The sequence below is a fragment of the Rhinoderma darwinii genome, chromosome 3 (assembly GCF_050947455.1).
Source record: "Rhinoderma darwinii isolate aRhiDar2 chromosome 3, aRhiDar2.hap1, whole genome shotgun sequence".
Lineage (NCBI taxonomy): Eukaryota > Metazoa > Chordata > Amphibia > Anura > Rhinodermatidae > Rhinoderma > Rhinoderma darwinii.
The window spans coordinates 411,024,382-411,050,232 of NC_134689.1; the positions used below are offsets into that span (position 1 = coordinate 411,024,382).

General features: G+C 36.1%; 29 non-coding genes across 29 annotated transcripts; all 29 read right to left on the reverse strand.

The window, feature by feature from the left end:
• Positions 1-634: 634 nt before the first annotated feature.
• On the reverse strand, positions 635-706 carry TRNAW-CCA (transfer RNA tryptophan (anticodon CCA)). Its single transcript has one exon. It is a non-coding gene; the product is annotated as a tRNA-Trp (tRNA).
• An 815-nt stretch (positions 707-1,521) lies between these two features.
• Positions 1,522-1,593, reverse strand: TRNAW-CCA (transfer RNA tryptophan (anticodon CCA)). The gene has a single exon. It is a non-coding gene; the product is annotated as a tRNA-Trp (tRNA).
• An 815-nt stretch (positions 1,594-2,408) lies between these two features.
• On the reverse strand, positions 2,409-2,480 carry TRNAW-CCA (transfer RNA tryptophan (anticodon CCA)). The gene has a single exon. It is a non-coding gene; the product is annotated as a tRNA-Trp (tRNA).
• Positions 2,481-3,295: 815 nt separating this feature from the next.
• On the reverse strand, positions 3,296-3,367 carry TRNAW-CCA (transfer RNA tryptophan (anticodon CCA)). The gene has a single exon. It is a non-coding gene; the product is annotated as a tRNA-Trp (tRNA).
• An 815-nt stretch (positions 3,368-4,182) lies between these two features.
• Positions 4,183-4,254, reverse strand: TRNAW-CCA (transfer RNA tryptophan (anticodon CCA)). Its single transcript has one exon. It is a non-coding gene; the product is annotated as a tRNA-Trp (tRNA).
• Positions 4,255-5,069: 815 nt separating this feature from the next.
• Positions 5,070-5,141, reverse strand: TRNAW-CCA (transfer RNA tryptophan (anticodon CCA)). The gene has a single exon. It is a non-coding gene; the product is annotated as a tRNA-Trp (tRNA).
• Positions 5,142-5,956: 815 nt separating this feature from the next.
• Positions 5,957-6,028, reverse strand: TRNAW-CCA (transfer RNA tryptophan (anticodon CCA)). The gene has a single exon. It is a non-coding gene; the product is annotated as a tRNA-Trp (tRNA).
• An 815-nt stretch (positions 6,029-6,843) lies between these two features.
• On the reverse strand, positions 6,844-6,915 carry TRNAW-CCA (transfer RNA tryptophan (anticodon CCA)). Its single transcript has one exon. It is a non-coding gene; the product is annotated as a tRNA-Trp (tRNA).
• Positions 6,916-7,730: 815 nt separating this feature from the next.
• Positions 7,731-7,802, reverse strand: TRNAW-CCA (transfer RNA tryptophan (anticodon CCA)). The gene has a single exon. It is a non-coding gene; the product is annotated as a tRNA-Trp (tRNA).
• An 815-nt stretch (positions 7,803-8,617) lies between these two features.
• On the reverse strand, positions 8,618-8,689 carry TRNAW-CCA (transfer RNA tryptophan (anticodon CCA)). Its single transcript has one exon. It is a non-coding gene; the product is annotated as a tRNA-Trp (tRNA).
• Positions 8,690-9,503: 814 nt separating this feature from the next.
• On the reverse strand, positions 9,504-9,575 carry TRNAW-CCA (transfer RNA tryptophan (anticodon CCA)). The gene has a single exon. It is a non-coding gene; the product is annotated as a tRNA-Trp (tRNA).
• An 815-nt stretch (positions 9,576-10,390) lies between these two features.
• On the reverse strand, positions 10,391-10,462 carry TRNAW-CCA (transfer RNA tryptophan (anticodon CCA)). The gene has a single exon. It is a non-coding gene; the product is annotated as a tRNA-Trp (tRNA).
• Positions 10,463-11,277: 815 nt separating this feature from the next.
• Positions 11,278-11,349, reverse strand: TRNAW-CCA (transfer RNA tryptophan (anticodon CCA)). The gene has a single exon. It is a non-coding gene; the product is annotated as a tRNA-Trp (tRNA).
• An 815-nt stretch (positions 11,350-12,164) lies between these two features.
• Positions 12,165-12,236, reverse strand: TRNAW-CCA (transfer RNA tryptophan (anticodon CCA)). Its single transcript has one exon. It is a non-coding gene; the product is annotated as a tRNA-Trp (tRNA).
• Positions 12,237-13,268: 1,032 nt separating this feature from the next.
• Positions 13,269-13,340, reverse strand: TRNAW-CCA (transfer RNA tryptophan (anticodon CCA)). The gene has a single exon. It is a non-coding gene; the product is annotated as a tRNA-Trp (tRNA).
• An 815-nt stretch (positions 13,341-14,155) lies between these two features.
• TRNAW-CCA (transfer RNA tryptophan (anticodon CCA)) lies at positions 14,156-14,227 on the reverse strand. The gene has a single exon. It is a non-coding gene; the product is annotated as a tRNA-Trp (tRNA).
• Positions 14,228-15,042: 815 nt separating this feature from the next.
• TRNAW-CCA (transfer RNA tryptophan (anticodon CCA)) lies at positions 15,043-15,114 on the reverse strand. Its single transcript has one exon. It is a non-coding gene; the product is annotated as a tRNA-Trp (tRNA).
• Positions 15,115-15,929: 815 nt separating this feature from the next.
• On the reverse strand, positions 15,930-16,001 carry TRNAW-CCA (transfer RNA tryptophan (anticodon CCA)). Its single transcript has one exon. It is a non-coding gene; the product is annotated as a tRNA-Trp (tRNA).
• An 814-nt stretch (positions 16,002-16,815) lies between these two features.
• Positions 16,816-16,887, reverse strand: TRNAW-CCA (transfer RNA tryptophan (anticodon CCA)). Its single transcript has one exon. It is a non-coding gene; the product is annotated as a tRNA-Trp (tRNA).
• An 814-nt stretch (positions 16,888-17,701) lies between these two features.
• TRNAW-CCA (transfer RNA tryptophan (anticodon CCA)) lies at positions 17,702-17,773 on the reverse strand. Its single transcript has one exon. It is a non-coding gene; the product is annotated as a tRNA-Trp (tRNA).
• An 814-nt stretch (positions 17,774-18,587) lies between these two features.
• TRNAW-CCA (transfer RNA tryptophan (anticodon CCA)) lies at positions 18,588-18,659 on the reverse strand. Its single transcript has one exon. It is a non-coding gene; the product is annotated as a tRNA-Trp (tRNA).
• Positions 18,660-19,473: 814 nt separating this feature from the next.
• Positions 19,474-19,545, reverse strand: TRNAW-CCA (transfer RNA tryptophan (anticodon CCA)). Its single transcript has one exon. It is a non-coding gene; the product is annotated as a tRNA-Trp (tRNA).
• Positions 19,546-20,359: 814 nt separating this feature from the next.
• TRNAW-CCA (transfer RNA tryptophan (anticodon CCA)) lies at positions 20,360-20,431 on the reverse strand. Its single transcript has one exon. It is a non-coding gene; the product is annotated as a tRNA-Trp (tRNA).
• Positions 20,432-21,245: 814 nt separating this feature from the next.
• TRNAW-CCA (transfer RNA tryptophan (anticodon CCA)) lies at positions 21,246-21,317 on the reverse strand. The gene has a single exon. It is a non-coding gene; the product is annotated as a tRNA-Trp (tRNA).
• Positions 21,318-22,131: 814 nt separating this feature from the next.
• Positions 22,132-22,203, reverse strand: TRNAS-CGA (transfer RNA serine (anticodon CGA)). Its single transcript has one exon. It is a non-coding gene; the product is annotated as a tRNA-Ser (tRNA).
• Positions 22,204-22,444: 241 nt separating this feature from the next.
• TRNAW-CCA (transfer RNA tryptophan (anticodon CCA)) lies at positions 22,445-22,516 on the reverse strand. Its single transcript has one exon. It is a non-coding gene; the product is annotated as a tRNA-Trp (tRNA).
• An 814-nt stretch (positions 22,517-23,330) lies between these two features.
• On the reverse strand, positions 23,331-23,402 carry TRNAS-CGA (transfer RNA serine (anticodon CGA)). Its single transcript has one exon. It is a non-coding gene; the product is annotated as a tRNA-Ser (tRNA).
• Positions 23,403-24,219: 817 nt separating this feature from the next.
• Positions 24,220-24,291, reverse strand: TRNAW-CCA (transfer RNA tryptophan (anticodon CCA)). Its single transcript has one exon. It is a non-coding gene; the product is annotated as a tRNA-Trp (tRNA).
• Positions 24,292-25,106: 815 nt separating this feature from the next.
• Positions 25,107-25,178, reverse strand: TRNAW-CCA (transfer RNA tryptophan (anticodon CCA)). The gene has a single exon. It is a non-coding gene; the product is annotated as a tRNA-Trp (tRNA).
• Positions 25,179-25,851: the final 673 nt, after the last annotated feature.

Sequence of the window (25,851 nt, forward strand, 5' to 3'; positions counted from 1 at the left end):
TAATGGGACGCTGAGAGTGAGATTTTTACTCGATAAGGAAATCCTCTGTAAGCATTTTTCTTTCTTTAACTAAATTGGATTTAAGGGCCATGCGATTTTACAAAGAAATTGAGTATAAGTAGAAATCAAAAATACCATTTAAGGTGAAGATGGATAACAAGAAAGGCTATTGAGTTTTCTTCAACATTTCTTAGGTGCCATCTATTTACTATGTACAAATATATCAATGTAGGGTACATTTTTTTATTTATTATTTTATTTTTAAAGCCAGGGCTTTAACCAGAACAAGACAGCATCAAGTACGTCGGGAGGAAAAAAACTTCACCATCATCACAGACTGAGATTCTTTACTGTAAGAGCAGTGAGACTTTGGAACTCTCTGTCAAAGGATTTTGTGATGGTTGATTTGTTGAATGATTTAAGAGGAACCTGGATATCTTTCTTGATACAACAGCAACATTTTCCCTTTTTTCATTGCAATAATAAAAGCTGCGAAGATATTGCCGCTTTAAAAAAGGAGAAGTCCAAAAAGTTTGACTTCAAGGTGAGTCCTAATTCTCTTATCAAAGGAATTGGAACTACCTGGATGAAAATTAGCATTCTGTACTCACATTATGATGATCAAAGCAACAACTGACCCAGACGTGATTTGAACACGCAACCTTCTGATCTGGAGTCAGACGCGCTACCGTTGCGCCACAAGGTCATTAGATGGTGAATTTATTGACCCTGTTCAGAACCAATGTCTTGTTGACAAAATGCTGATTACCTGCTCATTCTGATTGATTGAAGAAACCGGTTTTAAATTAAACCAATTTTAACCAAACTCCAAAAGCCTAGAAGCTTCGTGCCATCTTGCCGTTAGCGTTAAATGCTTCCAAGTAAATAATGGGACGCTGAGAGTGAGATTTTTACTCGATAAGGAAATCCTCTGTAAGCATTTTTCTTTCTTTAACTAAATTGGATTTAAGGGCCATGCGATTTTACAAAGAAATTGAGTATAAGTAGAAATCAAAAATACCATTTAAGGTGAAGATGGATAACAAGAAAGGCTATTGAGTTTTCTTCAACATTTCTTAGGTGCCATCTATTTACTATGTACAAATATATCAATGTAGGGTACATTTTTTTATTTATTATTTTATTTTTAAAGCCAGGGCTTTAACCAGAACAAGACAGCATCAAGTACGTCGGGAGGAAAAAAAATTCACCATCATCACAGACTGAGATTCTTTACTGTAAGAGCAGTAAGACTTTGGAACTCTCTGCCAAAGGATTTTGTGATGGTTGATTTGTTGAATGATTTAAGAGGAACCTGGATATCTTTCTTGATACAACAGCAACATTTTCCCTTTTTTCATTGCAATAATAAAAGCTGCGTAGATATTGCCGCCTTAAAAAAGGAGAAGTCCAAAAACTTTGACTTCAAGGTGAGTCCTAATTCTCTTATCAAAGGAACTGGAACTAGCTGGATGAAAAACTAGCATTCTCTACTCTCATTATGATGATCAAAGCAACAACTGACCCTGACGTGATTTGAACACGCAACCTTCTGATCTGGAGTCAGACGCGCTACCGTTGCGCCACAAGGTCATTTGATGTTGAATTTATTGACCCTGTTCAGAACCAATGTCTTGTTGACAAAATGCTGATTACCTGCTCATTCTGATTGATTGAAGAAACCGGTTTTAAATTAAACCAATTTTAACCAAACTCCAAAAGCCTAGAAGCTTCGTGCCATCTTGCCGTTAGCGTTAAATGCTTCCAAGTAAATAATGGGACGCTGAGAGTGAGATTTTTACTCGATAAGGAAATCCTCTGTAAGCATTTTTCTTTCTTTAACTAAATTGGATTTAAGGGCCATGCGATTTTACAAAGAAATTGAGTATAAGTAGAAATTAAAAATACCATTTAAGGTGAAGATGGATAACAAGAAAGGCTATTGAGTTTTCTTCAACATTTCTTAGGTGCCATCTATTTACTATGTACAAATATATCAATGTAGGGTACATTTTTTTATTTATTATTTTATTTTTAAAGCCAGGGCTTTAACCAGAACAAGACAGCATCAAGTACGTCGGGAAGAAAAAAAATTCACCATCATCACAGACTGAGATTCTTTACTGTAAGAGCAGTGAGACTTTGGAACTCTCTGCCAAAGGATTTTGTGATGGTTGATTTGTTGAATGATTTAAGAGGAACCTTGATATCTTTCTTGATACAACAGCAACATTTTCCCTTTTTTCATTGCAATAATAAAAGCTGCGTAGATATTGCCGCCTTAAAAAAGGAGAAGTCCAAAAACTTTGACTTCAAGGTGAGTCCTAATTCTCTTATCAAAGGAACTGGAACTAGCTGGATGAAAAACTAGCATTCTGTACTCTCATTATGATGATCAAAGCAACAACTGAACCTGACGTGATTTGAACACGCAACCTTCTGATCTGGAGTCAGACGCGCTACCGTTGCGCCACAAGGTCATTTGATGATGAATTTATTGACCCTGTTCAGAACCAATGTCTTGTTGACAAAATGCTGATTACCTGCTCATTCTGATTGATTGAAGAAACCGGTTTTAAATTAAACCAATTTTAACCAAACTCCAAAAGCCTAGAAGCTTCGTGCCATCTTGCCGTTAGCGTTAAATGCTTCCAAGTAAATAATGGGACGCTGAGAGTGAGATTTTTACTCGATAAGGAAATCCTCTGTAAGCATTTTTCTTTCTTTAACTAAATTGGATTTAAGGGCCATGCGATTTTACAAAGAAATTGAGTATAAGTAGAAATCAAAAATACCATTTAAGGTGAAGATGGATAACAAGAAAGGCTATTGAGTTTTCTTCAACATTCCTTAGGTGCCATCTATTTACTATGTACAAATATATCAATGTAGGGTACATTTTTTTATTTATTATTTTATTTTTAAAGCCAGGGCTTTAACCAGAACAAGACAGCATCAAGTACGTCGGGAGGAAAAAAAATTCACCATCATCACAGACTGAAATTCTTTACTGTAAGAGCAGTGAGACTTTGGAACTCTCTGCCAAAGGATTTTGTGATGGTTGATTTGTTGAATGATTTAAGAGGAACCTGGATATCTTTCTTGATACAACAGCAACATTTTCCCTTTTTTCATTGCAATAATAAAAGCTGCGAAGATATTGCCGCTTTAAAAAAGGAGAAGTCCAAAAAGTTTGACTTCAAGGTGAGTCCTAATTCTCTTATCAAAGGAACTGGAACTAGCTGGATGAAAAACTAGCATTCTGTACTCTCATTATGATGATCAAAGCAACAACTGACCCTGACGTGATTTGAACACGCAACCTTCTGATCTGGAGTCAGACGCGCTACCGTTGCGCCACAAGGTCATTTGATGATGAATTTATTGACCCTGTTCAGAACCAATGTCTTGTTGACAAAATGCTGATTACCTGCTCATTCTGATTGATTGAAGAAACCGGTTTTAAATTAAACCAATTTTAACCAAACTCCAAAAGCCTAGAAGCTTCGTGCCATCTTGCCGTTAGCGTTAAATGCTTCCAAGTAAATAATGGGACGCTGAGAGTGAGATTTTTACTCGATAAGGAAATCCTCTGTAAGCATTTTTCTTTCTTTAACTAAATTGGATTTAAGGGCCATGCGATTTTACAAAGAAATTGAGTATAAGTAGAAATCAAAAATACCATTTAAGGTGAAGATGGATAACAAGAAAGGCTATTGAGTTTTCTTCAACATTTCTTAGGTGCCATCTATTTACTATGTACAAATATATCAATGTAGGGTACATTTTTTTATTTATTATTTTATTTTTAAAGCCAGGGCTTTAACCAGAACAAGACAGCATCAAGTACGTCGGGAGGAAAAAAAATTCACCATCATCACAGACTGAGATTCTTTACTGTAAGAGCAGTAAGACTTTGGAACTCTCTGCCAAAGGATTTTGTGATGGTTGATTTGTTGAATGATTTAAGAGGAACCTGGATATCTTTCTTGATACAACAGCAACATTTTCCCTTTTGTCATTGCAATAATAAAAGCTGCGAAGATATTGCCGCTTTAAAAAAGGAGAAGTCCAAAAAGTTTGACTTCAAGGTGAGTCCTAATTCTCTTATCAAAGGAACTGGAACTAGCTGGATGAAAAACTAGCATTCTGTACTCTCATTATGATGATCAAAGCAACAACTGACCCTGACGTGATTTGAACACGCAACCTTCTGATCTGGAGTCAGACGGGCTACCGTTGCGCCACAAGGTCATTTGATGATGAATTTATTGACCCTGTTCAGAACCAATGTCTTGTTGACAAAATGCTGATTACCTGCTCATTCTGATTGATTGAAGAAACCGGTTTTAAATTAAACCAATTTTAACCAAACTCCAAAAGCCTAGAAGCTTCGTGCCATCTTGCCGTTAGCGTTAAATGCTTCCAAGTAAATAATGGGACGCTGAGAGTGAGATTTTTACTCGATAAGGAAATCCTCTGTAAGCATTTTTCTTTCTTTAACTAAATTGGATTTAAGGGCCATGCGATTTTACAAAGAAATTGAGTATAAGTAGAAATCAAAAATACCATTTAAGGTGAAGATGGATAACAAGAAAGGCTATTGAGTTTTCTTCAACATTTCTTAGGTGCCATCTATTTACTATGTACAAATATATCAATGTAGGGTACATTTTTTTATTTATTATTTTATTTTTAAAGCCAGGGCTTTAACCAGAACAAGACAGCATCAAGTACGTCGGGAGGAAAAAAAATTCACCATCATCACAGACTGAGATTCTTTACTGTAAGAGCAGTGAGACTTTGGAACTCTCTGCCAAAGGATTTTGTGATGGTTGATTTGTTGAATGATTTAAGAGGAACCTGGATATCTTTCTTGATACAACAGCAACATTTTCCCTTTTTTCATTGCAATAATAAAAGCTGCGTAGATATTGCCGCCTTAAAAAAGGAGAAGTCCAAAAACTTTGACTTCAAGGTGAGTCCTAATTCTCTTATCAAAGGAACTGGAACTAGCTGGATGAAAAACTAGCATTCTCTACTCTCATTATGATGATCAAAGCAACAACTGACCCTGACGTGATTTGAACACGCAACCTTCTGATCTGGAGTCAGATGCGCTACCGTTGCGCCACAAGGTCATTTGATGTTGAATTTATTGACCCTGTTCAGAACCAATGTCTTGTTGACAAAATGCTGATTACCTGCTCATTCTGATTGATTGAAGAAACCGGTTTTAAATTAAACCAATTTTAACCAAACTCCAAAAGCCTAGAAGCTTCGTGCCATCTTGCCGTTAGCGTTAAATGCTTCCAAGTAAATAATGGGACGCTGAGAGTGAGATTTTTACTCGATAAGGAAATCCTCTGTAAGCATTTTTCTTTCTTTAACTAAATTGGATTTAAGGGCCATGCGATTTTACAAAGAAATTGAGTATAAGTAGAAATTAAAAATACCATTTAAGGTGAAGATGGATAACAAGAAAGGCTATTGAGTTTTCTTCAACATTTCTTAGGTGCCATCTATTTACTATGTACAAATATATCAATGTAGGGTACATTTTTTTATTTATTATTTTATTTTTAAAGCCAGGGCTTTAACCAGAACAAGACAGCATCAAGTACGTCGGGAAGAAAAAAAATTCACCATCATCACAGACTGAGATTCTTTACTGTAAGAGCAGTGAGACTTTGGAACTCTCTGCCAAAGGATTTTGTGATGGTTGATTTGTTGAATGATTTAAGAGGAACCTTGATATCTTTCTTGATACAACAGCAACATTTTCCCTTTTTTCATTGCAATAATAAAAGCTGCGTAGATATTGCCGCCTTAAAAAAGGAGAAGTCCAAAAACTTTGACTTCAAGGTGAGTCCTAATTCTCTTATCAAAGGAACTGGAACTAGCTGGATGAAAAACTAGCATTCTGTACTCTCATTATGATGATCAAAGCAACAACTGAACCTGACGTGATTTGAACACGCAACCTTCTGATCTGGAGTCAGACGCGCTACCGTTGCGCCACAAGGTCATTTGATGATGAATTTATTGACCCTGTTCAGAACCAATGTCTTGTTGACAAAATGCTGATTACCTGCTCATTCTGATTGATTGAAGAAACCGGTTTTAAATTAAACCAATTTTAACCAAACTCCAAAAGCCTAGAAGCTTCGTGCCATCTTGCCGTTAGCGTTAAATGCTTCCAAGTAAATAATGGGACGCTGAGAGTGAGATTTTTACTCGATAAGGAAATCCTCTGTAAGCATTTTTCTTTCTTTAACTAAATTGGATTTAAGGGCCATGCGATTTTACAAAGAAATTGAGTATAAGTAGAAATCAAAAATACCATTTAAGGTGAAGATGGATAACAAGAAAGGCTATTGAGTTTTCTTCAACATTCCTTAGGTGCCATCTATTTACTATGTACAAATATATCAATGTAGGGTACATTTTTTTATTTATTATTTTATTTTTAAAGCCAGGGCTTTAACCAGAACAAGACAGCATCAAGTACGTCGGGAGGAAAAAAAATTCACCATCATCACAGACTGAGATTCTTTACTGTAAGAGCAGTGAGACTTTGGAACTCTCTGCCAAAGGATTTTGTGATGGTTGATTTGTTGAATGATTTAAGAGGAACCTGGATATCTTTCTTGATACAACAGCAACATTTTCCCTTTTTTCATTGCAATAATAAAAGCTGCGAAGATATTGCCGCTTTAAAAAAGGAGAAGTCCAAAAAGTTTGACTTCAAGGTGAGTCCTAATTCTCTTATCAAAGGAACTGGAACTAGCTGGATGAAAAACTAGCATTCTGTACTCTCATTATGATGATCAAAGCAACAACTGACCCTGACGTGATTTGAACACGCAACCTTCTGATCTGGAGTCAGACGCGCTACCGTTGCGCCACAAGGTCATTTGATGATGAATTTATTGACCCTGTTCAGAACCAATGTCTTGTTGACAAAATGCTGATTACCTGCTCATTCTGATTGATTGAAGAAACCGGTTTTAAATTAAACCAATTTTAACCAAACTCCAAAAGCCTAGAAGCTTCGTGCCATCTTGCCGTTAGCGTTAAATGCTTCCAAGTAAATAATGGGACGCTGAGAGTGAGATTTTTACTCGATAAGGAAATCCTCTGTAAGCATTTTTCTTTCTTTAACTAAATTGGATTTAAGGGCCATGCGATTTTACAAAGAAATTGAGTATAAGTAGAAATCAAAAATACCATTTAAGGTGAAGATGGATAACAAGAAAGGCTATTGAGTTTTCTTCAACATTTCTTAGGTGCCATCTATTTACTATGTACAAATATATCAATGTAGGGTACATTTTTTTATTTATTATTTTATTTTTAAAGCCAGGGCTTTAACCAGAACAAGACAGCATCAAGTACGTCGGGAGGAAAAAAAATTCACCATCATCACAGACTGAGATTCTTTACTGTAAGAGCAGTGAGACTTTGGAACTCTCTGCCAAAGGATTTTGTGATGGTTGATTTGTTGAATGATTTAAGAGGAACCTGGATATCTTTCTTGATACAACAGCAACATTTTCCCTTTTTTCATTGCAATAATAAAAGCTGCGTAGATATTGCCGCCTTAAAAAAGGAGAAGTCCAAAAACTTTGACTTCAAGGTGAGTCCTAATTCTCTTATCAAAGGAACTGGAACTAGCTGGATGAAAAACTAGCATTCTCTACTCTCATTATGATGATCAAAGCAACAACTGACCCTGACGTGATTTGAACACGCAACCTTCTGATCTGGAGTCAGACGCGCTACCGTTGCGCCACAAGGTCATTTGATGTTGAATTTATTGACCCTGTTCAGAACCAATGTCTTGTTGACAAAATGCTGATTACCTGCTCATTCTGATTGATTGAAGAAACCGGTTTTAAATTAAACCAATTTTAACCAAACTCCAAAAGCCTAGAAGCTTCGTGCCATCTTGCCGTTAGCGTTAAATGCTTCCAAGTAAATAATGGGACGCTGAGAGTGAGATTTTTACTCGATAAGGAAATCCTCTGTAAGCATTTTTCTTTCTTTAACTAAATTGGATTTAAGGGCCATGCGATTTTACAAAGAAATTGAGTATAAGTAGAAATTAAAAATACCATTTAAGGTGAAGATGGATAACAAGAAAGGCTATTGAGTTTTCTTCAACATTTCTTAGGTGCCATCTATTTACTATGTACAAATATATCAATGTAGGGTACATTTTTTTATTTATTATTTTATTTTTAAAGCCAGGGCTTTAACCAGAACAAGACAGCATCAAGTACGTCGGGAAGAAAAAAAATTCACCATCATCACAGACTGAGATTCTTTACTGTAAGAGCAGTGAGACTTTGGAACTCTCTGCCAAAGGATTTTGTGATGGTTGATTTGTTGAATGATTTAAGAGGAACCTTGATATCTTTCTTGATACAACAGCAACATTTTCCCTTTTTTCATTGCAATAATAAAAGCTGCGTAGATATTGCCGCCTTAAAAAAGGAGAAGTCCAAAAACTTTGACTTCAAGGTGAGTCCTAATTCTCTTATCAAAGGAACTGGAACTAGCTGGATGAAAAACTAGCATTCTGTACTCTCATTATGATGATCAAAGCAACAACTGAACCTGACGTGATTTGAACACGCAACCTTCTGATCTGGAGTCAGACGCGCTACCGTTGCGCCACAAGGTCATTTGATGACGAATTTATTGACCCTGTTCAGAACCAATGTCTTGTTGACAAAATGCTGATTACCTGCTCATTCTGATTGATTGAAGAAACCGGTTTTAAATTAAACCAATTTTAACCAAACTCCAAAAGCCTAGAAGCTTCGTGCCATCTTGCCGTTAGCGTTAAATGCTTCCAAGTAAATAATGGGACGCTGAGAGTGAGATTTTTACTCGATAAGGAAATCCTCTGTAAGCATTTTTCTTTCTTTAACTAAATTGGATTTAAGGGCCATGCGATTTTACAAAGAAATTGAGTATAAGTAGAAATCAAAAATACCATTTAAGGTGAAGATGGATAACAAGAAAGGCTATTGAGTTTTCTTCAACATTTCTTAGGTGCCATCTATTTACTATGTACAAATATATCAATGTAGGGTACATTTTTTTATTTATTATTTTATTTTTAAAGCCAGGGCTTTAACCAGAACAAGACAGCATCAAGTACGTCGGGAGGAAAAAAACTTCACCATCATCACAGACTGAGATTCTTTACTGTAAGAGCAGTGAGACTTTGGAACTCTCTGTCAAAGGATTTTGTGATGGTTGATTTGTTGAATGATTTAAGAGGAACCTGGATATCTTTCTTGATACAACAGCAACATTTTCCCTTTTTTCATTGCAATAATAAAAGCTGCGAATATATTGCCGCTTTAAAAAAGGAGAAGTCCAAAAAGTTTGACTTCAAGGTGAGTCCTAATTCTCTTATCAAAGGAATTGGAACTACCTGGATGAAAATTAGCATTCTGTACTCACATTATGATGATCAAAGCAACAACTGACCCAGACGTGATTTGAACACGCAACCTTCTGATCTGGAGTCAGACGCGCTACCGTTGCGCCACAAGGTCATTAGATGATGAATTTATTGACCCTGTTCAGAACCAATGTCTTGTTGACAAAATGCTGATTACCTGCTCATTCTGATTGATTGAAGAAACCGGTTTTAAATTAAACCAATTTTAACCAAACTCCAAAAGCCTAGAAGCTTCGTGCCATCTTGCCGTTAGCGTTAAATGCTTCCAAGTAAATAATGGGACGCTGAGAGTGAGATTTTTACTCGATAAGGAAATCCTCTGTAAGCATTTTTCTTTCTTTAACTAAATTGGATTTAAGGGCCATGCGATTTTACAAAGAAATTGAGTATAAGTAGAAATCAAAAATACCATTTAAGGTGAAGATGGATAACAAGAAAGGCTATTGAGTTTTCTTCAACATTTCTTAGGTGCCATCTATTTACTATGTGCAAATATATCAATGTAGGGTACATTTTTTTATTTATTATTTTATTTTTAAAGCCAGGGCTTTAACCAGAACAAGACAGCATCAAGTACGTCGGGAGGAAAAAAAATTCACCATCATCACAGACTGAGATTCTTTACTGTAAGAGCAGTAAGACTTTGGAACTCTCTGCCAAAGGATTTTGTGATGGTTGATTTGTTGAATGATTTAAGAGGAACCTGGATATCTTTCTTGATACAACAGCAACATTTTCCCTTTTGTCATTGCAATAATAAAAGCTGCGAAGATATTGCCGCTTTAAAAAAGGAGAAGTCCAAAAAGTTTGACTTCAAGGTGAGTCCTAATTCTCTTATCAAAGGAACTGGAACTAGCTGGATGAAAAACTAGCATTCTGTACTCTCATTATGATGATCAAAGCAACAACTGACCCTGACGTGATTTGAACACGCAACCTTCTGATCTGGAGTCAGACGGGCTACCGTTGCGCCACAAGGTCATTTGATGATGAATTTATTGACCCTGTTCAGAACCAATGTCTTGTTGACAAAATGCTGATTACCTGCTCATTCTGATTGATTGAAGAAACCGGTTTTAAATTAAACCAATTTTAACCAAACTCCAAAAGCCTAGAAGCTTCGTGCCATCTTGCCGTTAGCGTTAAATGCTTCCAAGTAAATAATGGGACGCTGAGAGTGAGATTTTTACTCGATAAGGAAATCCTCTGTAAGCATTTTTCTTTCTTTAACTAAATTGGATTTAAGGGCCATGCGATTTTACAAAGAAATTGAGTATAAGTAGAAATCAAAAATACCATTTAAGGTGAAGATGGATAACAAGAAAGGCTATTGAGTTTTCTTCAACATTTCTTAGGTGCCATCTATTTACTATGTACAAATATATCAATGTAGGGTACATTTTTTTATTTATTATTTTATTTTTAAAGCCAGGGCTTTAACCAGAACAAGACAGCATCAAGTACGTCGGGAGGAAAAAAAATTCACCATCATCACAGACTGAGATTCTTTACTGTAAGAGCAGTGAGACTTTGGAACTCTCTGCCAAAGGATTTTGTGATGGTTGATTTGTTGAATGATTTAAGAGGAACCTGGATATCTTTCTTGATACAACAGCAACATTTTCCCTTTTTTCATTGCAATAATAAAAGCTGCGTAGATATTGCCGCCTTAAAAAAGGAGAAGTCCAAAAACTTTGACTTCAAGGTGAGTCCTAATTCTCTTATCAAAGGAACTGGAACTAGCTGGATGAAAAACTAGCATTCTCTACTCTCATTATGATGATCAAAGCAACAACTGACCCTGACGTGATTTGAACACGCAACCTTCTGATCTGGAGTCAGACGCGCTACCGTTGCGCCACAAGGTCATTTGATGTTGAATTTATTGACCCTGTTCAGAACCAATGTCTTGTTGACAAAATGCTGATTACCTGCTCATTCTGATTGATTGAAGAAACCGGTTTTAAATTAAACCAATTTTAACCAAACTCCAAAAGCCTAGAAGCTTCGTGCCATCTTGCCGTTAGCGTTAAATGCTTCCAAGTAAATAATGGGACGCTGAGAGTGAGATTTTTACTCGATAAGGAAATCCTCTGTAAGCATTTTTCTTTCTTTAACTAAATTGGATTTAAGGGCCATGCGATTTTACAAAGAAATTGAGTATAAGTAGAAATTAAAAATACCATTTAAGGTGAAGATGGATAACAAGAAAGGCTATTGAGTTTTCTTCAACATTTCTTAGGTGCCATCTATTTACTATGTACAAATATATCAATGTAGGGTACATTTTTTTATTTATTATTTTATTTTTAAAGCCAGGGCTTTAACCAGAACAAGACAGCATCAAGTACGTCGGGAAGAAAAAAAATTCACCATCATCACAGACTGAGATTCTTTACTGTAAGAGCAGTGAGACTTTGGAACTCTCTGCCAAAGGATTTTGTGATGGTTGATTTGTTGAATGATTTAAGAGGAACCTTGATATCTTTCTTGATACAACAGCAACATTTTCCCTTTTTTCATTGCAATAATAAAAGCTGCGTAGATATTGCCGCCTTAAAAAAGGAGAAGTCCAAAAACTTTGACTTCAAGGTGAGTCCTAATTCTCTTATCAAAGGAACTGGAACTAGCTGGATGAAAAACTAGCATTCTGTACTCTCATTATGATGATCAAAGCAACAACTGAACCTGACGTGATTTGAACACGCAACCTTCTGATCTGGAGTCAGACGCGCTACCGTTGCGCCACAAGGTCATTTGATGATGAATTTATTGACCCTGTTCAGAACCAATGTCTTGTTGACAAAATGCTGATTACCTGCTCATTCTGATTGATTGAAGAAACCGGTTTTAAATTAAACCAATTTTAACCAAACTCCAAAAGCCTAGAAGCTTCGTGCCATCTTGCCGTTAGCGTTAAATGCTTCCAAGTAAATAATGGGACGCTGAGAGTGAGATTTTTACTCGATAAGGAAATCCTCTGTAAGCATTTTTCTTTCTTTAACTAAATTGGATTTAAGGGCCATGCGATTTTACAAAGAAATTGAGTATAAGTAGAAATCAAAAATACCATTTAAGGTGAAGATGGATAACAAGAAAGGCTATTGAGTTTTCTTCAACATTCCTTAGGTGCCATCTATTTACTATGTACAAATATATCAATGTAGGGTACATTTTTTTATTTATTATTTTATTTTTAAAGCCAGGGCTTTAACCAGAACAAGACAGCATCAAGTACGTCATGCGATTTTACAAAGAAATTGAGTATAAGTAGAAATCAAAAATACCATTTAAGGTGAAGATGGATAACAAGAAAGGCTATTGAGTTTTCTTCAACATTTCTTAGGTGCCATCTATTTACTATGTGCAAATATATCAATGTAGGGTACATTTTTTTATTTATTATTTTATTTTTAAAGCCAGGGCTTTAACCAGAACAAGACAGCATCAAGTACGTCGGGAGGAAAAAAAATTCACCATCATCACAGACTGAGATTCTTTACTGTAAGAGCAGTAAGACTTTGGAACTCTCTGCCAAAGGATTTTGTGATGGTTGATTTGTTGAATGATTTAAGAGGAACCTGGATATCTTTCTTGATACAACAGCAACATTTTCCCTTTTGTCATTGCAATAATAAAAGCTGCGAAGATATTGCCGCTTTAAAAAAGGAGAAGTCCAAAAAGTTTGACTTCAAGGTGAGTCCTAATTCTCTTATCAAAGGAACTGGAACTAGCTGGATGAAAAACTAGCATTCTGTACTCTCATTATGATGATCAAAGCAACAACTGACCCTGACGTGATTTGAACACGCAACCTTCTGATCTGGAGTCAGACGCGCTACCGTTGCGCCACAAGGTCATTTGATGTTGAATTTATTGACCCTGTTCAGAACCAATGTCTTGTTGACAAAATGCTGATTACCTGCTCATTCTGATTGATTGAAGAAACCGGTTTTAAATTAAACCAATTTTAACCAAACTCCAAAAGCCTAGAAGCTTCGTGCCATCTTGCCGTTAGCGTTAAATGCTTCCAAGTAAATAATGGGACGCTGAGAGTGAGATTTTTACTCGATAAGGAAATCCTCTGTAAGCATTTTTCTTTCTTTAACTAAATTGGATTTAAGGGCCATGCGATTTTACAAAGAAATTGAGTATAAGTAGAAATCAAAAATACCATTTAAGGTGAAGATGGATAACAAGAAAGGCTATTGAGTTTTCTTCAACATTTCTTAGGTGCCATCTATTTACTATGTACAAATATATCAATGTAGGGTACATTTTTTTATTTATTATTTTATTTTTAAAGCCAGGGCTTTAACCAGAACAAGACAGCATCAAGTACGTCGGGAGGAAAAAAAATTCACCATCATCACAGACTGAGATTCTTTACTGTAAGAGCAGTGAGACTTTGGAACTCTCTGCCAAAGGATTTTGTGATGGTTGATTTGTTGAATGATTTAAGAGGAACCTGGATATCTTTCTTGATACAACAGCAACATTTTCCCTTTTTTCATTGCAATAATAAAAGCTGCGTAGATATTGCCGCCTTAAAAAAGGAGAAGTCCAAAAACTTTGACTTCAAGGTGAGTCCTAATTCTCTTATCAAAGGAACTGGAACTAGCTGGATGAAAAACTAGCATTCTCTACTCTCATTATGATGATCAAAGCAACAACTGACCCTGACGTGATTTGAACACGCAACCTTCTGATCTGGAGTCAGACGCGCTACCGTTGCGCCACAAGGTCATTTGATGTTGAATTTATTGACCCTGTTCAGAACCAATGTCTTGTTGACAAAATGCTGATTACCTGCTCATTCTGATTGATTGAAGAAACCGGTTTTAAATTAAACCAATTTTAACCAAACTCCAAAAGCCTAGAAGCTTCGTGCCATCTTGCCGTTAGCGTTAAATGCTTCCAAGTAAATAATGGGACGCTGAGAGTGAGATTTTTACTCGATAAGGAAATCCTCTGTAAGCATTTTTCTTTCTTTAACTAAATTGGATTTAAGGGCCATGCGATTTTACAAAGAAATTGAGTATAAGTAGAAATTAAAAATACCATTTAAGGTGAAGATGGATAACAAGAAAGGCTATTGAGTTTTCTTCAACATTTCTTAGGTGCCATCTATTTACTATGTACAAATATATCAATGTAGGGTACATTTTTTTATTTATTATTTTATTTTTAAAGCCAGGGCTTTAACCAGAACAAGACAGCATCAAGTACGTCGGGAAGAAAAAAAATTCACCATCATCACAGACTGAGATTCTTTACTGTAAGAGCAGTGAGACTTTGGAACTCTCTGCCAAAGGATTTTGTGATGGTTGATTTGTTGAATGATTTAAGAGGAACCTTGATATCTTTCTTGATACAACAGCAACATTTTCCCTTTTTTCATTGCAATAATAAAAGCTGCGTAGATATTGCCGCCTTAAAAAAGGAGAAGTCCAAAAACTTTGACTTCAAGGTGAGTCCTAATTCTCTTATCAAAGGAACTGGAACTAGCTGGATGAAAAACTAGCATTCTGTACTCTCATTATGATGATCAAAGCAACAACTGAACCTGACGTGATTTGAACACGCAACCTTCTGATCTGGAGTCAGACGCGCTACCGTTGCGCCACAAGGTCATTTGATGATGAATTTATTGACCCTGTTCAGAACCAATGTCTTGTTGACAAAATGCTGATTACCTGCTCATTCTGATTGATTGAAGAAACCGGTTTTAAATTAAACCAATTTTAACCAAACTCCAAAAGCCTAGAAGCTTCGTGCCATCTTGCCGTTAGCGTTAAATGCTTCCAAGTAAATAATGGGACGCTGAGAGTGAGATTTTTACTCGATAAGGAAATCCTCTGTAAGCATTTTTCTTTCTTTAACTAAATTGGATTTAAGGGCCATGCGATTTTACAAAGAAATTGAGTATAAGTAGAAATCAAAAATACCATTTAAGGTGAAGATGGATAACAAGAAAGGCTATTGAGTTTTCTTCAACATTCCTTAGGTGCCATCTATTTACTATGTACAAATATATCAATGTAGGGTACATTTTTTTATTTATTATTTTATTTTTAAAGCCAGGGCTTTAACCAGAACAAGACAGCATCAAGTACGTCGGGAGGAAAAAAAATTCACCATCATCACAGACTGAGATTCTTTACTGTAAGAGCAGTGAGACTTTGGAACTCTCTGCCAAAGGATTTTGTGATGGTTGATTTGTTGAATGATTTAAGAGGAACCTGGATATCTTTCTTGATACAACAGCAACATTTTCCCTTTTTTCATTGCAATAATAAAAGCTGCGAAGATATTGCCGCTTTAAAAAAGGAGAAGTCCAAAAAGTTTGACTTCAAGGTGAGTCCTAATTCTCTTATCAAAGGAACTGGAACTAGCTGGATGAAAAACTAGCATTCTGTACTCTCATTATGATGATCAAAGCAACAACTGAACCTGACGTGATTTGAACACGCAACCTCCTGATCTGGAGTCAGACGCGCTACCGTTGCGCCACAAGGTCATTTGATGATGAATTTATTGACCCTGTTCAGAACCAATGTCTTGTTGACAAAATGCTGATTACCTGCTCATTCTGATTGATTGAAGAAACCGGTTTTAAATTAAACCAATTTTAACCAAACTCCAAAAGCCTAGAAGCTTCGTGCCATCTTGCCGTTAGCGTTAAATGCTTCCAAGTAAATAATGGGACGCTGAGAGTGAGATTTTTACTCGATAAGGAAATCCTCTGTAAGCATTTTTCTTTCTTTAACTAAATTGGATTTAAGGGCCATGCGATTTTACAAAGAAATTGAGTATAAGTAGAAATCAAAAATGCCATTTAAGGTGAAGATGGATAACAAGAAAGGCTATTGAGTTTTCTTCAACATTTCTTAGGTGCCATCTATTTACTATGTACAAATATATCAATGTAGGGTAAATTTTTTTATTTATTATTTTATTTTTAAAGCCAGGGCTTTAACCAGAACAAGACAGCATCAAGTACGTCGGGAGGAAAAAAAATTCACCATCATCACAGACTGAGATTCTTTACTGTAAGAGCAGTGAGACTTTGGAACTCTCTGCCAAAGGATTTTGTGATGGTTGATTTGTTGAATGATTTAAGAGGAACCTGGATATCTTTCTTGATACAACAGCAACATTTTCCCTTTTTTCATTGCAATAATAAAAGCTGCGTAGATATTGCCGCCTTAAAAAAGGAGAAGTCCAAAAACTTTGACTTCAAGGTGAGTCCTAATTCTCTTATCAAAGGAACTGGAACTAGCTGGATAAAAACTAGCATTCTCTACTCTCATTATGATGATCAAAGCAACAACTGACCCTGACGTGATTTGAACACACAACCTTCTGATCTGGAGTCAGACGCGCTACCGTTGCGCCACAAGGTCATTTGATGATGAATTTATTGACCCTGTTCAGAACCAATGTCTTGTTGACAAAATGCTGATTACCTGCTCATTCTGATTGATTGAAGAAACCGGTTTTAAATTAAACCAATTTTAACCAAACTCCAAAAGCCTAGAAGTTTCGTGCCATCTTGCCGTTAGCGTTAAATGCTTCCAAGTAAATAATGGGACGCTGAGAGTGAGATTTTTACTCGATAAGGAAATCCTCTGTAAGCATTTTTCTTTCTTTAACTAAATTGGATTTAAGGGCCATGCGATTTTACAAAGAAATTGAGTATAAGTAGAAATCAAAAATACCATTTGAGGTGAAGATGGATAACAAGAAAGGCTATTGAGTTTTCTTCAACATTTCTTAGGTGCCATCTATTTACTATGTACAAATATATCAATGTAGGGTACATTTTTTTATTTATTATTTTATTTTTAAAGCCAGGGCTTTAACCAGAACAAGACAGCATCAAGTACGTCGGGAGGAAAAAAAATTCACCATCATCACAGACTGAGATTCTTTACTGTAAGAGCAGTGAGACTTTGGAACTCTCTGCCAAAGGATTTTGTGATGGTTGATTTGTTGAATGATTTAAGAGGAACCTGGATATCTTTCTTGATACAACAGCAACATTTTCCCTTTTTTCATTGCAATAATAAAAGCTGCGTAGATATTGCCGCCTTAAAAAAGGAGAAGTCCAAAAACTTTGACTTCAAGGTGAGTTCTAATTCTCTTATCAAAGGAACTGGAACTAGCTGGATAAAAACTAGCATTCTCTACTCTCATTATGATGATCAAAGCAACAACTGACCCTGACGTGATTTGAACACGCAACCTTCTGATCTGGAGTCAGACGCGCTACCGTTGCGCCACAAGGTCATTTGATGATGAATTTATTGACCCTGTTCAGAACCAATGTCTTGTTGACAAAATGCTGATTACCTGCTCATTCTGATTGATTGAAGAAACCGGTTTTAAATTAAACCAATTTTAACCAAACTCCAAAAGCCTAGAAGTTTCGTGCCATCTTGCCGTTAGCGTTAAATGCTTCCAAGTAAATAATGGGACGCTGAGAGTGAGATTTTTACTCGATAAGGAAATCCTCTGTAAGCATTTTTCTTTCTTTAACTAAATTGGATTTAAGGGCCATGCGATTTTACAAAGAAATTGAGTATAAGTAGAAATCAAAAATACCATTTAAGGTGAAGATGGATAACAAGAAAGGCTATTGAGTTTTCTTCAACATTTCTTAGGTGCCATCTATTTACTATGTACAAATATATCAATGTAGGGTACATTTTTTTATTTATTATTTTATTTTTAAAGCCAGGGCTTTAACCAGAACAAGACAGCATCAAGTACGTCGGGAGGAAAAAAAATTCACCATCATCACAGACTGAGATTCTTTACTGTAAGAGCAGTGAGACTTTGGAACTCTCTGCCAAAGGATTTTGTGATGGTTGATTTGTTGAATGATTTAAGAGGAACCTGGATATCTTTCTTGATACAACAGCAACATTTTCCCTTTTTTCATTGCAATAATAAAAGCTGCGTAGATATTGCCGCCTTAAAAAAGGAGAAGTCCAAAAACTTTGACTTCAAGGTGAGTTCTAATTCTCTTATCAAAGGAACTGGAACTAGCTGGATAAAAACTAGCATTCTCTACTCTCATTATGATGATCAAAGCAACAACTGACCCTGACGTGATTTGAACACGCAACCTTCTGATCTGGAGTCAGACGCGCTACCGTTGCGCCACAAGGTCATTTGATGATGAATTTATTGACCCTGTTCAGAACCAATGTCTTGTTGACAAAATGCTGATTACCTGCTCATTCTGATTGATTGAAGAAACCGGTTTTAAATTAAACCAATTTTAACCAAACTCCAAAAGCCTAGAAGTTTCGTGCCATCTTGCCGTTAGCGTTAAATGCTTCCAAGTAAATAATGGGACGCTGAGAGTGAGATTTTTACTCGATAAGGAAATCCTCTGTAAGCATTTTTCTTTCTTTAACTAAATTGGATTTAAGGGCCATGCGATTTTACAAAGAAATTGAGTATAAGTAGAAATCAAAAATACCATTTGAGGTGAAGATGGATAACAAGAAAGGCTATTGAGTTTTCTTCAACATTTCTTAGGTGCCATCTATTTACTATGTACAAATATATCAATGTAGGGTACATTTTTTTATTTATTATTTTATTTTTAAAGCCAGGGCTTTAACCAGAACAAGACAGCATCAAGTACGTCGGGAGGAAAAAAAATTCACCATCATCACAGACTGAGATTCTTTACTGTAAGAGCAGTGAGACTTTGGAACTCTCTGCCAAAGGATTTTGTGATGGTTGATTTGTTGAATGATTTAAGAGGAACCTGGATATCTTTCTTGATACAACAGCAACATTTTCCCTTTTTTCATTGCAATAATAAAAGCTGCGTAGATATTGCCGCCTTAAAAAAGGAGAAGTCCAAAAACTTTGACTTCAAGGTGAGTTCTAATTCTCTTATCAAAGGAACTGGAACTAGCTGGATAAAAACTAGCATTCTCTACTCTCATTATGATGATCAAAGCAACAACTGACCCTGACGTGATTTGAACACGCAACCTTCTGATCTGGAGTCAGACGCGCTACCGTTGCGCCACAAGGTCATTTGATGATGAATTTATTGACCCTGTTCAGAACCAATGTCTTGTTGACAAAATGCTGATTACCTGCTCATTCTGATTGATTGAAGAAACCGGTTTTAAATTAAACCAATTTTAACCAAACTCCAAAAGCCTAGAAGCTTCGTGCCATCTTGCCGTTAGCGTTAAATGCTTCCAAGTAAATAATGGGACGCTGAGAGTGAGATTTTTACTCGATAAGGAAATCCTCTGTAAGCATTTTTCTTTCTTTAACTAAATTAGTTTTAAGGGCCATGCGATTTTACAAAGAAATTGAGTATAAGTAGAAATCAAAAATACCATTTAAGGTGAAGATGGATAACAAGAAAGGCTATTGAGTTTTCTTCAACATTTCTTAGGTGCCATCTATTTACTATGTACAAATATATCAATGTAGGGTACATTTTTTTATTTATTATTTTATTTTTAAAGCCAGGGCTTTAACCAGAACAAGACAGCATCAAGTACGTCGGGAGGAAAAAAAATTCACCATCATCACAGACTGAGATTCTTTACTGTAAGAGCAGTGAGACTTTGGAACTCTCTGCCAAAGGATTTTGTGATGGTTGATTTGTTGAATGATTTAAGAGGAACCTGGATATCTTTCTTGATACAACAGCAACATTTTCCCTTTTTTCATTGCAATAATAAAAGCTGCGTAGATATTGCCGCCTTAAAAAAGGAGAAGTCCAAAAACTTTGACTTCAAGGTGAGTTCTAATTCTCTTATCAAAGGAACTGGAACTAGCTGGATAAAAACTAGCATTCTCTACTCTCATTATGATGATCAAAGCAACAACTGACCCTGACGTGATTTGAACACGCAACCTTCTGATCTGGAGTCAGACGCGCTACCGTTGCGCCACAAGGTCATTTGATGATGAATTTATTGACCCTGTTCAGAACCAATGTCTTGTTGACAAAATGCTGATTACCTGCTCATTCTGATTGATTGAAGAAACCGGTTTTAAATTAAACCAATTTTAACCAAACTCCAAAAGCCTAGAAGTTTCGTGCCATCTTGCCGTTAGCGTTAAATGCTTCCAAGTAAATAATGGGACGCTGAGAGTGAGATTTTTACTCGATAAGGAAATCCTCTGTAAGCATTTTTCTTTCTTTAACTAAATTGGATTTAAGGGCCATGCGATTTTACAAAGAAATTGAGTATAAGTAGAAATCAAAAATACCATTTGAGGTGAAGATGGATAACAAGAAAGGCTATTGAGTTTTCTTCAACATTTCTTAGGTGCCATCTATTTACTATGTACAAATATATCAATGTAGGGTACATTTTTTTATTTATTATTTTATTTTTAAAGCCAGGGCTTTAACCAGAACAAGACAGCATCAAGTACGTCGGGAGGAAAAAAAATTCACCATCATCACAGACTGAGATTCTTTACTGTAAGAGCAGTGAGACTTTGGAACTCTCTGCCAAAGGATTTTGTGATGGTTGATTTGTTGAATGATTTAAGAGGAACCTGGATATCTTTCTTGATACAACAGCAACATTTTCCCTTTTTTCATTGCAATAATAAAAGCTGCGTAGATATTGCCGCCTTAAAAAAGGAGAAGTCCAAAAACTTTGACTTCAAGGTGAGTTCTAATTCTCTTATCAAAGGAACTGGAACTAGCTGGATAAAAACTAGCATTCTCTACTCTCATTATGATGATCAAAGCAACAACTGACCCTGACGTGATTTGAACACGCAACCTTCTGATCTGGAGTCAGACGCGCTACCGTTGCGCCACAAGGTCATTTGATGATGAATTTATTGACCCTGTTCAGAACCAATGTCTTGTTGACAAAATGCTGATTACCTGCTCATTCTGATTGATTGAAGAAACCGGTTTTAAATTAAACCAATTTTAACCAAACTCCAAAAGCCTAGAAGCTTCGTGCCATCTTGCCGTTAGCGTTAAATGCTTCCAAGTAAATAATGGGACGCTGAGAGTGAGATTTTTACTCGATAAGGAAATCCTCTGTAAGCATTTTTCTTTCTTTAACTAAATTGGATTTAAGGGCCATGCGATTTTACAAAGAAATTGAGTATAAGTAGAAATCAAAAATACCATTTAAGGTGAAGATGGATAACAAGAAAGGCTATTGAGTTTTCTTCAACATTTCTTAGGTGCCATCTATTTACTATGTACAAATATATCAATGTAGGGTACATTTTTTTATTTATTATTTTATTTTTAAAGCCAGGGCTTTAACCAGAACAAGACAGCATCAAGTACGTCGGGAGGAAAAAAAATTCACCATCATCACAGACTGAGATTCTTTACTGTAAGAGCAGTGAGACTTTGGAACTCTCTGCCAAAGGATTTTGTGATGGTTGATTTGTTGAATGATTTAAGAGGAACCTGGATATCTTTCTTGATACAACAGCAACATTTTCCCTTTTTTCATTGCAATAATAAAAGCTGCGCAGATATTGCCGCCTTAAAAAAGGAGAAGTCCAAAAACTTTGACTTCACGGTGAGTCCTAATTCTCTTATCAAAGGAACTGGAACTAGCTGGATGAAAATTAGCATTCTGTACTCACATTATGATGATCAAAGCAACAACTGACCCTGACGTGATTTGAACACACAACCTTCTGATCTCGAGTCAGACGCGCTACCGTTGCGCCACAAGGTCATTTGATGATGATGAATTTATTGACCCTGTTCAGAACCAATGTCTTGTTGACAAAATGCTGAATACCTGCTCATTCTGATTGATTGAAGAAACCGGTTTTCAATTAAACCAATTTTAACCAAACTCCAAAAGCCTAGAAGCTTCGTGCCATCTTGCCGTTAGCGTTAAATGCTTCCAAGTAAATAATGGGACGCTGAGAGTGAGATTTTTATGATCTCATTATGATGATCAAAGCAACAACTGACCCTGACGTGATTTGAACACGCAACCTTCTGATCTGGAGTCAGACGCGCTACCGTTGCGCCACAAGGTCATTTGATGATGAATTTATTGACCCTGTTCAGAACCAATGTCTTGTTGACAAAATGCTGATTACCTGCTCATTCTCATTGATTGAAGAAACCGGTTTTAAATGAAACCAATTTTAACCAAACTCCAAAAGCCTAGAAGCTTCGTGCCATCTTGCCGTTAGCGTTAAATGCTTCCAAGTAAATAATGGGACGCTGAGAGTGAGATTTTTACTCGATAAGGAAATCCTCTGTAAGCATTTTTCTTTCTTTAACTAAATTGGATTTAAGGGCCATGCGATTTTACAAAGAAATTGAGTATAAGTAGAAATCAAAAATACCATTTAAGGTGAAGATGGATAACAAGAAAGGCTATTGAGTTTTCTTCAACATTTCTTAGGTGCCATCTATTTACTATGTACAAATATATCAATGTAGGGTACATTTTTTTATTTATTATTTTATTTTTAAAGCCAGGGCTTTAACCAGAACAAGACAGCATCAAGTACGTCGGGAGGAAAAAAAATTCACCATCATCACAGACTGAGATTCTTTACTGTAAGAGCAGTGAGACTTTGGAACTCTCTGCCAAAGGATTTTGTGATGGTTGATTTGTTGAATGATTTAAGAGGAACCTGGATATCTTTCTTGATACAACAGCAACATTTTCCCTTTTTTCATTGCAATAATAAAAGCTGCGCAGATATTGCCGCCTTAAAAAAGGAGAAGTCCAAAAACTTTGACTTCACGGTGAGTCCTAATTCTCTTATCAAAGGAACTGGAACTAGCTGGATGAAAATTAGCATTCTGTACTCACATTATGATGATCAAAGCAACAACTGACCCTGACGTGATTTGAACACACAACCTTCTGATCTCGAGTCAGACGCGCTACCGTTGCGCCACAAGGTCATTTGATGATGATGAATTTATTGACCCTGTTCAGAACCAATGTCTTGTTGACAAAATGCTGAATACCTGCTCATTCTGATTGATTGAAGAAACCGGTTTTAAATTAAACCAATTTTAACCAAACTCCAAAAGCCTAGAAGCTTCGTGCCATCTTGCCGTTAGCGTTAAATGCTTCCAAGTAAATAATGGGACGCTGAGAGTGAGATTTTTACTCGATAAGGAAATCCTCTGTAAGCATTTTTCTTTCTTTAACTAAATTGGATTTAAGGGCCATGCGATTTTACAAAGAAATTGAGTATAAGTAGAAATCAAAAATACCATTTAAGGTGAAGATGGATAACAAGAAAGGCTATTGAGTTTTCTTCAACATTTCTTAGGTGCCATCTATTTACTATGTACAAATATATCAATGTAGGGTACATTTTTTTATTTATTATTTTATTTTTAAAGCCAGGGCTTTAACCAGAACAAGACAGCATCAAGTACGTCGGGAGGAAAAAAAATTCACCATCATCACAGACTGAGATTCTTTACTGTAAGAGCAGTGAGACTTTGGAACTCTCTGCCAAAGGATTTTGTGATGGTTGATTTGTTGAATGATTTAAGAGGAACCTGGATATCTTTCTTGATACAACAGCAACATTTTCCCTTTTTTCATTGCAATAATAAAAGCTGCGAAGATATTGCCGCTTTAAAAAAGGAGAAGTCCAAAAAGTTTGACTTCAAGGTGAGTCCTAATTCTCTTATCAAAGGAATTGGAACTAGCTGGATGAAAATTAGCATTCTGTACTCACATTATGATGTTCAAAGCAACAACTGACCCAGACGTGATTTGAACACGCAACCTTCTGATCTGGAGTCAGACGCGCTACCGTTGCGCCACAAGGTCATTTGATGATGAATTTATTGACCCTGTTCAGAACCAATGTCTTGTTGACAAAATGCTGATTACCTGCTCATTCTGATTGATTGAAGAAACCGGTTTTCAATTAAACCAATTTTAACCAAACTCCAAAAGCCTAGAAGCTTCGTGCCATCTTGCCGTTAGCGTTAAATGCTTCCAAGTAAATAATGGGACGCTGAGAGTGAGATTTTTACTCGATAAGGAAATCATCTGTAAGCATTTTTCTTTCTTTAACTAAATTGGATTTAAGGGCCATGCGATTTTACAAAGAAATTGAGTATAATTAGAAATCAAAAATACCATTTAAGGTGAAGATGGATAACAAGAAAGGCTATTGAGTTTTCTTCAACATTTCTTAGGTGCCATCTATTTACTATGTACAAATATATCAATGTAGGGTACATTTTTTTATTTATTATTTTATTTTTAAAGCCAGGGCTTTAACCAGAACAAGACAGCATCAAGTACGTCGGGAGGAAAAAAAATTCACCATCATCACAGACTGAGATTCTTTACTGTAAGAGCAGTGAGACTTTGGAAATCTCTGCCAAAGGATTTTGTGATGGTTGATTTGTTGAATGATTTAAGAGGAACCTGGATATCTTTCTTGATACAACAGCAACATTTTCCCTTTTTTCATTGCAATAATAAAAGCTGCGTAGATATTGCCGCCTTAAAAAAGGAGAAGTCCAAAAACTTTGACTTCAAGGTGAGTCCTAATTCTCTTATCAAAGGAACTGGAACTAGCTGGATGAAAAACTAGCATTCTGTACTCTCATTATGATGATCAAAGCAACAACTGACCCTGACGTGATTTGAACACGCAACCTTCTGATCTGGAGTCAGACGCGCTACCGTTGCGCCACAAGGTCTTTTGATGATGAATTTTTTGACCCTGTTCAGAACCAATGTCTTGTTGACAAAATGCTGATTACCTGCTCATTCTCATTGATTGAAGAAACCGGTTTTAAATTAAACCAATTTTAACCAAACTCCAAAAGCCTAGAAGCTTCGTGCCATCTTGCCGTTAGCGTTAAATGCTTCCAAGTAAATAATGGGACGCTGAGAGTGAGATTTTTACTCGATAAGGAAATCCTCTGTAAGCATTTTTCTTTCTTTAACTAAATTGGATTTAAGGGCCATGCGATTTTACAAAGAAATTGAGTATAAGTAGAAATCAAAAATACCATTTAAGGTGAAGATGGATAACAAGAAAGGCTATTGAGTTTTCTTCAACATTTCTTAGGTGCCATCTATTTACTATGTACAAATATATCAATGTAGGGTACATTTTTTTATTTATTATTTTATTTTTAAAGCCAGGGCTTTAACCAGAACAAGACAGCATCAAGTACGTCGGGAGGAAAAAAAATTCACCATCATCACAGACTGAGATTCTTTACTGTAAGAGCAGTGAGACTTTGGAACTCTCTGCCAAAGGATTTTGTGATGGTTGATTTGTTGAATGATTTAAGAGGAACCTGGATATCTTTCTTGATACAACAGCAACATTTTCCCTTTTTTCATTGCAATAATAAAAGCTGC